The following is a 14,402-nucleotide window of genomic DNA, read 5'->3' as shown; positions in this document are numbered from 1 at the left end:
CTGCCGGTATTGGCTAATCACAAAAGTCGACATTGCGCTGCCATTATCACAGAATATTCCACAGAAGTTTTTATCATTATACATTACGTTACGTTTATGTGGCTATTATATTGTAAACTATTGAGTGGCTAAAATATTTTAATTAATTTCCACACACACACACACACACACACACACACAAAAAGTAAACCTAACCATTTTTCCTCCAACTGGAACTCCGCCCCCCCTCGAAATTCATTACCTGGACTCCATTATAAGTTCTTGGTAATGCTTTAAAAAACATTAGCAAAATAACTTTTATTTGATTAGCTAGTTAAAGCTTACCACGTTTCCATTACTAAAAACTTAAGTTAAGACTACATGATAATTGTACGTTTGATGTGAGAAATTAGCTTACTCACATTTTTAAGTTAATAGCAATTGAAATGTATGAGTGCAGGATAAAAATCTTTTAAGTTCTGCTTACTCAAACTTTACATTTGTTTACATTTATCTCAAATTTTCTTTGAGTTTTGCCAAACTTATTTGGGTTTACAGTGAGCCTTAACTATATTAAAACACTATATATTTTAAAAAGTATGCATGTGTTTTTCGTTGAATATCATCAAGCTTTAATGGTTCGATAAAGCATCAGCTCATTTGCCTTTAAAAAGGACACACAAAAAGGGTTAAATTTTAAAAGCTATAATAAATGATCTGGGGGGTCATTTGAAGTGAAACTTCACAGACACATTTTGGGGACACCAGAGATTTATATTACATCTTGCGAAAAGTGGCATATGTCCCCTTTAACTGATTGATTCAGAGTCTGAATGAGACATCTTGTTCCTGAATTATCTAATAATCATACCCACAATCTACAGTGGATTTGTGCTTATATATCCTACTACAGGTGTGAAGCAGTGATTGGCTAGACCTACTAGTATGAATGAATGCATTAGTCTGAACATTTTTGAATTATTATATCTTCTAAATACAAAAGTTGTCATTGTTTTGAAGCACATGGATAACAATGAGGCTAACATACACTGTAAAAAATTTGTGTTGGTTTTTGTTGGTTTAACTTAAAAAAAAGTAAGTAACCTGGTTGAGGTTAAAATTTTGAGTTTATTGAAATTAAAAATTTGAGTTGATACAATGAAGGAAATTTGTTTAATGCCACTATTTGGCATGTTTCACTGCATCATCAGAAATAAAACACACACAATTACCTAATATGCTTACAAAATCTTTTAATAATATTTTAATAAAGGTTGCCGAATCTCAAAAAAAAATGTCATTGTATTAACTCAAAATTTTAATTTCAATGAACTTAAAATTTTAAGGCAACCAGGTAACTTTTTTTCTAAATAATTTTTTACAGTGTAGTAATTAATAGTAATATTCATAGTAAAAGGCCCAAAACTTGCCGACTTTAACACCTCGAATATTTCAAATGTTGCTCATTGTGATTGGGGACTCGCTTTACAGTAAAAAGGAAGCCTCAGTGCTGCTTTGTGTTTTTTGCATCAACCTCATCATTTTCTCTACAATGTAAAAAAAATTTTTTTTTGGTTTTTGTTGGTTTAACTTAAAAAAGTAAGTAACCTGGTTGCCTCAAAATGTTGAGTTCATTGAAATTAAAAATTTGAGTTGATACAATGAAGGAAATTTGTTTAATAAATAGAAACTCAAAATATTATTGTATCTGAACCACATAAAAAAATTGATAAATCATGAAAATAGCACTATTTGGCATGTTTCACTGCGTCATCAGAAATAAAACACACACAATTACCCAATAAGCTTACAAAATCTTTTAATAATATTTGAATAAAGGTTGTCAAATCTAAAAAAAAATGTCATTGTATTAACTCACAATTTTAATTTCAATTAACTTAAAATTTTAAGGCAACCAGGTAACTTTTTGTCTATTTTTTTTTTTTTTTTTTTTACAGTGCAAAGTTTTTATCAAGCACGAAACCTTATGGAATCCTAAACATAACTGTGATTTTACACCTCACTTTATGCGACTTATCTCACAGTGTGACGGGCAGAGACTGGCTTCCGTATAATCTTTTGTGGTCTCAAGGCCATTCTTTTCAGTCACTTATGTTGTTTATGGCTTCACATAATTTGCATATAATTTTGACTCCACCAGTTTAACTGCTGAGCTTCTAGTAACGGTAAATTGAAATCTACTGAAAGCTCGGTTACGTGTTTGCATGCTGTTCAAAAGATTCTCGCATCCAGGAAGGTGGGGGTTTTGTTTTCCATTGCGACCAGTTACATTTTCTAACTAAATCCTTCCATTTTCCCACTTCTTAACACAAGGGTTGACTTGTAAGGAGTTGTCCCTTCTTATTGCTCCTCACTGTCAGTGCGTTCATAAATCATCTACGTGGAAGAAAATGTAGCAACACAATGTTCTCGATGAGGAGGTGAGGTCAACATTTCAGCTTGCGTTGAGCGGCAGCTTCTAAATTTCATGCAGGTTCCGAAGGAAAGGGCCCTTCCATTTCCATGAAATCCTGATCTGTCATCACTCCCCCATCCTGCTCCACACACCAAGCGCAGCTGATAAGATTCACTGTAGATAATACGAGCTTAATGCATTAATGGCACAGTTGAATGTTTATGTGAACTTGCCCCATCTTGAAGTCAACCACTGGCTCTCTTGTTCTAGCGGTGTGGCAGGACTGATTTGCTGTGCGGTTTAACAGGGCTAAGCTTCAGTGGGGAATATTCAGACATCCTCCGGGAGCTCTGTCACGCCAGCCAAGGAAGCTGATTAATTAAGGCCTGTTGTTTTCTGTTTTGGGCCCATATTGCTCTTATATGCAAGACACAGATATCTCATGACCTTACAGCACGCTAAGTTTATTTGCAGAGCTGACGTGATCTTTAGCTGCCTAATGTTTCACAGTTAAACATGTATCCTCTTTAAAAACACAATGGAACATTTACTGTGGGAAAGTGCGGAAACTGAAACACTTTTAACATTGTGTGAATTTTTTAACAGTGCGAATCGGGCTATCAGATTAAGTTCTGATACAATATCACTTTTGACTTGGGGAAACTCGCTGTATAATAAAAAGGAAGCCACAGTTTTGCATCAACATCATTTTCTCTATAGTTTTATCAAGCATGAAACCTTATGGCATCCTAAACATAACTGTGACTTTATACCTCACTTTATGCGACTTATCTCACAGTGTGACGGGCAGAGACTGGCTTCTGTAGAATCCATAGAAACATGTATCCTCTTTAAAAAAAACAATGGAACATTTACTGTGGGAAAGTGCCCAAAACTGAAACACTTTTAACATTGTGAGAATATTTAACAGTGCGAATCGAGCTATCTCAGATTTACTTCTGACACAATATCACTTTTGACTTGTCATTTTCTTGCCAGTCCAAGAACCACATGCAACCACTTTTTGCTCTCCTCAATAAAGGGATAAAAATAGGGAAAAATTCACCCCTTCAATAGCAAACATTATTTTAATAATACACAGCTTGTCGTTTTATTGTTTGTTTGTTTTACTTTTGATTTTAAAGGAAGGAGATCCTGCGTGAATCAGTCCTGACGTCTCCAAGTTATCACACTTTGTTTTTAATACCATTATAAAAGAAGCAAAGGAAAAAAAGCAATGATGCTATTGCGTCTGGTAGCACAGCCCACGCTGAAATCTCATTGGTCCGAGGAGATGCTGGTTAATTGTAGACATTTTAAAAAAGCATTTTTATGACAATCTTAAAGGTGCTCTATGTAGTATTTTTGCAGTAAAAGCACTAGGCCAGTGTTATATATTTTGTTCAGATGAGTTCTTACAATATCCCAAATGTTTCAAAAATAGCCAAAATAGCAAATTGCTATTTTAACCAAGGAGATGGGACGTCTGAGGGAGTCAATTGCGTCAAATCTCCGTTACCCTCGGTTTTCGGTTTTATTATGCAGAAACGCTTTACAAGTGTCACAGCAGCCACTGAGCAAATGCACAGAGTAACGTCATAACATCATTTTAAACACACTCAAATGTATCTAATATACTTTGCGGGAAAAAAATAATATAGGCCTGTATACGCACTGCAAACGGACTATGAGTGAAACAGGCAATAGAGTCATCTATCCGTGTTCAAATTATTTGCATTGCAGATTTAAGCAGTTCATAGGAGTCATTTATCTACACAATAATAAAAAGACGTGTTTTCTTGCTATTATCTCATCACATTTGAAGCACCGCTGAAGTAAATCGGTAGCCTGACAAGCCAGACCCACATCAAGATGTTTGGTCTGAAAACTCGCCATTGACAGGGCTCAATCCGAGGGGCGGATAAACGGTTGTCTTTCAAACTCCCTCTGCACGGGATAGGATAGAGCTACATACCTCATAATCATGACCGGAAAAGCAGAAATGGTCCTGGCGACTGTGTCCCGTCATAATAAATGTCCAGCTGCTAGCGAGGCGCGTGTTTTTCAACAATCACTCGAGCGGCCTTGCTCAGCTCCTCAACACTCAGTCCTGCTCTGCTTCATACAGTAAAGTTAATAATCGCATCCATGAAACATGATTTCTGCCCGAGTCCTATTCCCATTCTTTCCCACTGGCTGTGAGGTGAAGACCACGTGTCCCAAGATGCTGCACCCAAACTCAGCATCATCAAACTACGCCTTTGTTTTGAATAGGCGCCCTCTAGCAGACGGAAAAATAGTTAATTAGTTAGTTCACCCAAAAATGAAAATTAGCCCATGATTCCTGCAATTCATTCAAGGTGTATATAACATTCTTCTTTCAGACTTGTTATATATATATATTTTAAAGTCCTGGCTCTTCCAAGCATTATAATGGCAGTGAATTATTGTTTTGTTTGTGAATTCTATAAAAGTGCATCTATCCATCATATAACCGCTCTACATGGCTCCGGCGGTTAATAAAGGCCTTCTGAAGCGAAGTTGTGCGTTTGTGCACCCCCACAATTTTGAAGCCTAAATGCGGTCGCCAGAAGTAACAAATATAAGGTAGGCTATAAACTAACTACACCACGTTTCAACAAATTCAGCATCACATTCACTAAACTCTAGACTAGTTTATAAAAGCGCAATTATAAGCATAATAAGGCTGTAAAAGCGGACTGAGTTTACCTGCTCGGTGTGATGTTTTATCTTCCCGACAGACTTGTTAGCAAACGCCTTTTCAAGATTCACAACGGATTTGGATCACTAATGTCACATGATTTCAGCAGTTTGACACTTGATCCAAATCATTAATCAATAAGCTGATTGATGACCATTTGAATCTTAATTTGAGGATTGAACACAAACGCGGAAGAGAAGACAATGCTGAATAAAGTCATATTTTTTGTTATTTTTGGACCATAATGTATTTTCAATGCTTCAAGAGATTCTAACTAACTAACTGATGTCTCATATGGACTACTTTGATGATGTTTTTATTCCCTTTCTGGACATGGACAGTATAGTGTGCATACACTTGGATACGCTTTCGGACTAAATATAAAATATCTTAAACTGTGTTCTGAAGATGAACGGAGGTCTTACGGGTGTGGAATGACATTAGGGGGAGTCATTAATGACATCAATTTCATTTTTTGGTGAACTAACCCTTTAATGTAGGCTGACTGTGTAGATGATGTGGATGTGTAGATGACACTGTAAGCTGAGCTGCCAGAACCAACTACACTGAGTGAGATTGCTGGTGTCAAGGGATTGTTCCACCTTCCTGTGTTTTCCTCCCAGTGCTAACCGCTCAAACATAGCCTGTGGCATGAAATCTACAGGTAATCTTTTTTTCATGCAGCACCTCTTACCATCTGTCAGTGTATTTTTGCATCTGTGCATCAAAACTGGACTAATAATCATATTTCCGTTTCAGTTTTCATGGCATCATAACTTCTTTGCCTGTTAGTCATTCTCCAAATTGTGTTGCTGAGACTACTTGGCTTCCAGTAATTCTTGCTTTCACTTTCACTCTGCTTGCTTGGCCTCAAGGCAGGGCACTCTGAATCTGACTTGTAAGTGATCATTTGTTTTCTCTTTCAAGCTACAGCAGCTTCATGAGCGTTGCATGTGGGTTTGTGTTATAGATATGGGCTTTTTTTCCACTGCCTGTGGCTATGGATCACCCACACTGACGTGCGTGTGTATTTTCTGTTATCTCCTCAATGTATATGCGAAGTTCCTTGAGGTGCATTACAATTAAATGGATGCTGTGAGTTCCTGGACGGAGGTATACATAGAGATGTTATCATTGCAGACCCGAAGGTTGAGTTTCTTGGAAGGGGGTGGATTTTCTGAATTGTGACTTGACTTCCAATCCACCTACAGCATATCTCAAAAATTCAATAGTACAACCAGCGCTGCTTGAAGAAGTTGTTGCTGGGGAACGAGATGGTAGCAGGTCACAGAACACCCCCTCAGGGTTTTGTTCAATGAGATGCAAGTCTTCCTGTCTGTCTGTTTGCCTCTCAGAGCATCTGCTAACCTTCAGCTATAAAAGGGATATGGTAGTATTTTTCATCAACTGAACAATAGTTATTGCACTTGTACACTGTCCAAGCACACACATTTTTACTCAGTTTTATTAAATCACATCACATCGATGGCATGCTAATTTATTACCTTTTAAATTAAAAATACAATGATGAGCATGCTTTTTTATAATTATGAATATATATACACACACACACACACACACACTCACCTAAAGGATTATTAGGAACACCTGTTCAATTTCCCATTAATGGAATTATCTAATCTACCAATCACATGGTAGTTGCTTCAATGCATTTAGGGGTGTGGTCCTGGTCAAGACAATCTCCGGAACTGCAAACTGAATGTCAGAATGGGAAAGAAAGGTGATTTAAGCAATTTTAAACGTGGCGTGATTGTTGGTGCCAGATGGGCCAGTCTGAGTATTTCACAATCTGCTCAGTTACTGGGATTTTCATGCACAACCATTTCTAGGGTTTACAAAGAATGGTGTGAAAAGGGAAAAACATCCAGTATGCGGCAGTCCTGTGGGCGAAAATGCCTTGTTGATGCTAGAGGTCAGAGGAGAATGGGCCGACTGATTCAAGCTGATAGAAGAGCAACTTTGACTGAAGTAACCACTTGTTACAACCGAGGTATGCAGCAAAGTATTTGTGAAGCCACAACACACACAACCTTGAGGTGGATGGGCTACAACAGCAGAAGACCCCACTCATCTCCACTCATCCACTCATCTCCACTACAAATAGGAAAAAGAGGCTACAATTTGCACAAGCTCACCAAAATTGGACAGTTGAAGACTGGAAAAATGTTCCCTGGTCTGATGAGTCTCGATTTCTGTTGAGACATTCAGACGGTAGAGTCAGAATTTGGTCTAAACAGAATGAGAACATGGATCCATCATGCCTTGTTACCACTGTGCAGGCTGCTGCTGGTGGTGTAATGGTGTGGGGGATGTTTTCTTGGCACACTTAAGGCCCCTTAGTGCCAATTGGACATTGTTTAAATACCTGAGCATTGTTTCTGTCCATGTCCATCCCTTTATGACCACCATGTACCATCCTCTGATGGCTTCTTCCAGCAGGATAATGCACCATGTCACAAAGCTTGAATCATTTAAAATTGGTTTCTTGAACATGACAATGAGTTCATTGTACTAAAACGGCCCCCACAGTTTCAACCCAATAGAGCATCTTTGGGATGTGGTGGAACAGGAGCTTGATGAAGATGAGAGAGGCCTGTAATTTTCATCATAGGTACACTTCAACTATGAGAAACAAAATCCATAAATCACATTGTCTGATTTTTAAAGAATTTATTTGCAAATTATGGTGGAAAATAAGTATTTGGTCACCTACAAAAAAGCAAGATGTCTGGCTCTCACAGACCTGTAACTTCATCTTTAAGAGGCTCCTATGTCCTCCACTCATTACCTGTATTAATGGCACCTGTTTGAACTCTTCACAACCTCAAACAGTCAGACTCCAAACTCCACTATGACCAAGATCAAAGACCTGTCAAAGGACACCAGAAACAAAATTGGAGACCTCCACCAGGCTGGAAAACTGAATCTGCAATAGGTAAGCAGCTTGGTGTGAAGAAATCAACTGTGGGAGCAATTATGAGAAAAAGAAAGAGATACAAGACCACTGATAATCTCCCTCGATCTGGGGCTCCAAGCAAGATCTAATGCTGTGGTGTCAAAATGATCACAAGAACAGTGAGCAAAAATCCCAGAACCACACAGGGGACCTAGTGAATGACCTACAGAGAGCTGGGATCAAAGTAACAAAGGATACCATCAGCAGGGGTGTCGGACTGGGGGGATAAAGGGCACCGAGTAACTAGGGCCCGAGGCAGGGGAGGGCCCAAAATGTGGTTCCCCCTTAGAAGGGCCCAAAATGTGGTGCTACGCCACTGACCATCAGTAACACACTACGCCACCAGGGACTCAAATCCTGCAGTGGCAGACGTGTCCCCCTGCTTAAGCCAGTACGTGTCCGAGCCTGTCTGAAGTTTGCTAGAAAGCATTTGGATGATCCAGAATATGACTGGGAGAATGTCATATGGTCAGATGAAACCAAAATAAAACTTTTTGGTAAAAACTCAAACACGTGTTTGGAGGAGAAAGAATGCTGAGTTGCACCATACATACTGTGAAGCATTGGGGTGGAAACATGCTTTGGGGCTGTTTTTCTGTAAAGGGACCAGGACAACTGATCCGTGTAAAGGATAGAATGAATGGGGCCATGTATCGTGAGATTTTGAGTAAAAACCTCATTGAAGATGAAATGTGGCTGGGTCTTTCAGCATGACAATGATCCCAAACACACCGCCCGGGCAATGAAGAAGTGGCTTCGTCAGAAGCATTTTAAGGTTCTGTAGTGGCCTAGCCAGTCTCCTGATCTCAACTCCATAGAAAATCTTTGAAGGGAGTTGAAAATCCGTATTGCGGGCAACGAGCGCTAAGCTGCTGTCCAATCACAACACGCCAACCGCTGGCCTAATCAGAACTCGTTACGTGTTTCTGAAGGAGGGACTTCATTGTACAAGGAAATCATCAGGCCGTTTTTAGGACAGAGGAAACAGCGCTGTACAGATAAGTCAATTGTGTGAAAAACACTGTTTTTTAACACGCGAAACATGAACTCATGTTATATTGCACACTGTAAATATAATCAAAGCTTCGAAAACACGCGAAGAATGGGACCTTTAAATAAAATTTACATTGAAGAATATATGTTGAAAATAAAAATAATGATTAAGATGGGTGTGTTATAATTATATTTTTTATATAAATTATTATGTAAATGCAAATTAAGATGATTAAATATTTAATTATAAAAAAATATGTATTCAATTATTAAAATTATTTTTAAAAGTGTTTTCTTAATATTTAAAAAGTGTTAAATTATCATTATTATACAATATGCATTAAATAAATGGAATATATTTTCACCAGCAGCTTCAAATACCTGTTTGCTGTCCTTTTGGCAGAAACTTTCCTTAATAAGCATTTATGATAGATCATAACTCGGTCAGATGACTCAGTTAGATAGTTTGTTAGATCTTATAGTTTGATTATCTAAATTTAGTTTACACATTTTTTTTTTCATGCCTTTTGCATAACATTGCACCATTTCATCTTCAGAATGATTTTTTTCCTATTCATATTACATGAGAACTGTGACTTGCTTAATAATGTGGAACAAGTTTCCATTTAGCTGAGTAGACCTGGCAAACTATTTAACAAACATGACTGAGATTCATACCGGTTATCTAAAAAGACACAAACAATGTTAAATGTCAATGTCAAAGTGCAAAATAAAGCAAACAAACACTTTCTTTGAAAAACGAAAATCTGGATGTTTATTACTGAAATCTACTGATATGTCACTTGCATAATGTAAAGTAATGTTTGCAGGTAATGTGAGAACCAACCCAAGTCCATCACAACATGATGTTTCCACTATGTCACTGCTGATGATGAAATAGTAATGAGCTCCTTTTACGCGTCATAGCTCCCAAATTCGTCCAGAGATTTGCGAGCACTTTCATATGTAACCCGACACACGGACCTCTTACAGCTCGGCCATTGTGCTTTAGCGTGAGAGGCCATCTGTGCAGCTGGCTATGGGTGCCTACTCCCTTTCTCAGAACACTCCCAGGTGTGACCGGCCCTTTGAAGAGCAGGGAGCATTGTGCCCACCTCTGGAGTTATGACTGGCAAACAAAGAGCAGGACGACACACAATATGATTCCAGCACACTGTCCATCTGTATGCTAATGAGAAATGGTGTGCACACGGGGGCAGAGAAACTGGATACGGCTGTCCACTCCGTGTCCTGAGAGCCTTTTGGCTTGGAAATGGTGGTCACCAAACATGACAGGACAACAGGTGTCGTATTTTTGGTTTCAGGTCCTGAATGAGAAATTCAAGCAGATCCCTGTCGAAGAATCCCATGGATGATGACATCATTATACACTTAAGTAGTTTCCTTTTTTTGTTAAAAGGGTATACATTTTTTCATCATGATAGATAGATAGATAGATAGATAGATAGATAGATAGATAGATAGATAGATAGATAGATAGATAGATAGATAGATAGATAGATAGATAGATAGATAGATAGATAGATAGATAGATAGATAGATAGATAATTTGATGTATAAATGGACGAACGGACAGACAGATAGATAGATAGATCTGATGTAGGTTTTGGTTTGGAGTGAGGCAGAGCAGACTCGGAGAACGGCTGTGAGAACACAAGCTCCTCTGCTTATCTGTAGACATTGTAGATATTTATGAGGCTGTCTCCTGCAAAGCCTGCTTCTTTTTACTTCTTTTTCCCTCTTTCTCTCCCTGTTGTTTTCTGTGGAGATTTGCCTTCACTGTGCACTCTTTACTCGGTGAACCCTCTATGAACCAGTGGACGGATGTGGGGCTTGGAATGGAGCAGACTAAAAACAAGCAAACAGGGGAGTCACCGTTCCGACTCTGTTGTAGGATATCCTGGATGAGTGCGTGTCACTGCTGTTTTGGGAAGCACAAGCATGTAGAGTTGGATATGCTAGGCTCTCATGAGGGTTCATAAGCCACTCCAGTGTGTGATGTCATAAACAGGACGGACATCCTGGTCTTTTCTAGCCCAAATATAACCATTTCACATGTGGAAAAAACCCTTCTCAAGTAGTGGATGATGTTACGTTTTAGTACACGTACACATGACTGAAATTATTAAGATTAAGACATGAATGCCAGATGCGTTAATAATAGCACAACAACCACAGAAATATTAGATAATAACAATGATGCCAGTAACCTGTTACTTAGTAACGCGTTACTCTAATCTGACTACTTTTTTCCAGTAACGAGTAATCTAACCCGTTACTATTTCCAGACCAGTAATCAGATTAAAGTAATTTATCCAAGTCACTGTGAGTTTCTATTTTAGTCATTTTAATTAGTAAAAAAATAAAAATATATATTTTTGCTTTCTTCTTGCGTCTCGGGGAGAGTATTTTTTCAGGAAATATTTTTTAATTTCATTAAAAATTTCATTTTCGACATTAAAAATGTCAGGGGATACATTGTTGACGTTTCTGTTAAAAATGCACTTCCAATAAAGTGAGTGTTGGCAAAAACGGTTGTCATTTCTGTTGAGGCGGCGGGGGAGTTGTCGGCAACTGCTGAATTTAACTAATAAAGTAACTTGCAATCGTACTCAGTTACTTTTAAAATCAAGTAATCTGTAAAGTAACTAAGTTACTTTTTAAAGGAGTAATCAGATTAATTTTTCAAAGTAACTGTGGCAACACTGAATAATAAATAAAAATGACACGATAAAATAGATAAAAATGAATGCAAGGAAAAGTGAATATGGGTTGAGAATGGGATGTTCAAAATGCTTCTAAATGGCGGTTGTTGTAATAAACAGATACATGTCCCCCTTGAATTATGACAACAAAAGAGCCCTCGCTGTGCAGATGTATTATGTCTTTAATGACACAAATAACATAGGCATGTCCCTGCACTCGGCCCTCTTCAGAGGTCCACATGAAACGAGGGTGAAGAGTCTCTTGATTAAGCACAACTCATCAACATTCTCAAGTGGAGTCTAATTATATATTGTTAACATAATTTATCATCAGTTGCTGCTAATCAGCATGTTTTGAACCTATCGAATCTATCTCTATCTATCTATCTATCTATCTATCTATCTATCTATCTATCTATCTATCTATCTATCTATCTATCTATCTATCTATCTATCTATCTATCTATCTATCTATCTGTCTGTCTGTCTGTCTGTCTGTCTGTCTGTCTGTCTGTCTGTCTGTCTGTCTGTCTGTCTGTCTGTCTGTCTGTCTGTCTGTCTGTGTCTGTCTGTCTGTCTATCTGTCTATCCGTCCGTCCGTCCGCCCGTCCGCCTGTCCGTCCATCCGCCTGGTTATATCTGTGGCGTATTTTAATTGTGCAGTGAATCCAGGAGTTCTCTTTCCCTGGCACAGAGTGTCAAGGTTGATTGGGCCCATTGTATAAGGTCTAATTGTAAAGATTATTGAGCAGAGCAATCTGCACCTGCTCGTGAAGAGCGAATCAGTCGGGGGGGTGTCAGGTCATTCTCAAGGGCAGACACAAGAAGCTTACTGCAATTTATCACACTCGTTCTCTGAACATTAAAGACAACCCGTTTTTCAACCCGACATTTCTGAAGCATTATTTTTGTTTTCTTTTAACTTAATTTGAATTTGAGCACTGATTAGTCCATCAAATTCCAAATTTAAAATGTCATTTTAGATCTTTTTTTTTACAGTCAGTATTTCACTCAATGTACAGTTTTGTTGTTTCTGGAGTAGTTAAGAAGACATAGCTCTTCACACACTGACAGAAAAGATGAGTACCATCCTAAGATGTATCCCTGGCTCTTGTTTAGGTTACAGGGCAGGAGGAAGTAATGTTTCCCCGGAGATAAGAAGTCTAAGCAGGGATCAGTGATCGGGGTATGAGGACTTGCAGCTCTGTCAGGTGTCGGATGCCCTCATGTTCTGCACCAGTGCAAATATGCACACCACTTTTACCATGCACGAGGTCACGCCACACTTGACGGGGATGTGACCCCTGACAATAGATATTATTTTACTTTTTACACGCTGTAATTCCCATCAGTACATAATATATATGTCTCAACCAACATTATAATTGAGAAAGATGCTGAGATGAATGTTATTTACCAATATCAAATGAGTAAAATACTTTAAAACACTATTCTCAATATATGTAAGACTCTTCTCATTATGTAAGGTGAGACTTTACCTCCAGAGTTGTCTGTCACGTCTTCATGAATGAGGCTTTGGAGGCCAACGGCTCACTAAGAGAATCGTTTCTGGAACGTGAAGGGTGAGATTCCACTGAGGACAACCAATGCCATTTCCTCATTCTTCTGTTTGCTCCTTCTAGTTATGGGAGGATAAGTAGTTTATTTTTTTAGATATGTCAGTGGCCTAATATCACTTGTATCCCACCCACTCCTCCCCCCATTGCTTCCCACGTTGCCACCTAACCTAACGCCCTATTGAAGGCCATCTGTGCTCAATAAGGATGTCATTTAGACAACAGTATCTGTTATTGTGAACATGGGCTAAAATAAACTCAGCCTAGAACTCAATGACCAGGCTCGTGCAGGGAGTCACACCTCCATTGATGACATTAGTTAATGTCATGGCTAGGAAGATTTGGGTGAAATTATTTATGAGTCATACTTTGTAAGGATTATCTTAGGGTGAAAGTGCAGTGCCTCAGGTAATCGGCCAGGTATGAACAAAGGTAAAGCAAAAAAGAGAAGCATAACCTGTATTTATCCTTTTTTTCTTTCTGCAAAAAAATTGAGGCATAACGTGTATTCTTTTTTTCCTTTTTCTTTTTATTGCTTTAAGGTAAAGCAAAAATTGGAGGCATAAACTTTAGCTTTTTTGTTTTACTTAAAGTGTCAAAGTATTTAGGTGTCTATAATATTGCTTTACAAATGTAATCAAATTCAAATGCACAGATATATTATTCTTTAGCAGTACTATCTCATAACTATTCAAGTTTTTAAGGGGCAATTATAATTCAGTTGCTGAGTGGCGTAGTGCTACTTTACACTTTTATATGGAAAAACTGTTTTATCGTTGACAAAAATTAGCACACATCACTTATCGGAAACAAGGAAGCTATAGCAGCAAACCAACTGCAAAAAATGTTAAGCCATCAAGTTGAAAACCCATAAATATACATAGAATTGTAAAGAGATATAATTGCTTATATTATAATTTCATTAAAATATTTGCCCTGGAACGTTTTCAGTGCCTTCAGGGCATGGTGCTGAAGAGACATACTGAGTTTCATAGAGATACGGTATGCCAGT

This window comes from Pseudorasbora parva, chromosome 15 (assembly GCF_024679245.1).
Source record: "Pseudorasbora parva isolate DD20220531a chromosome 15, ASM2467924v1, whole genome shotgun sequence".
NCBI classification, from domain to species: domain Eukaryota; kingdom Metazoa; phylum Chordata; class Actinopteri; order Cypriniformes; family Gobionidae; genus Pseudorasbora; species Pseudorasbora parva.
This window is presented reverse-complemented; position numbering follows the sequence as displayed.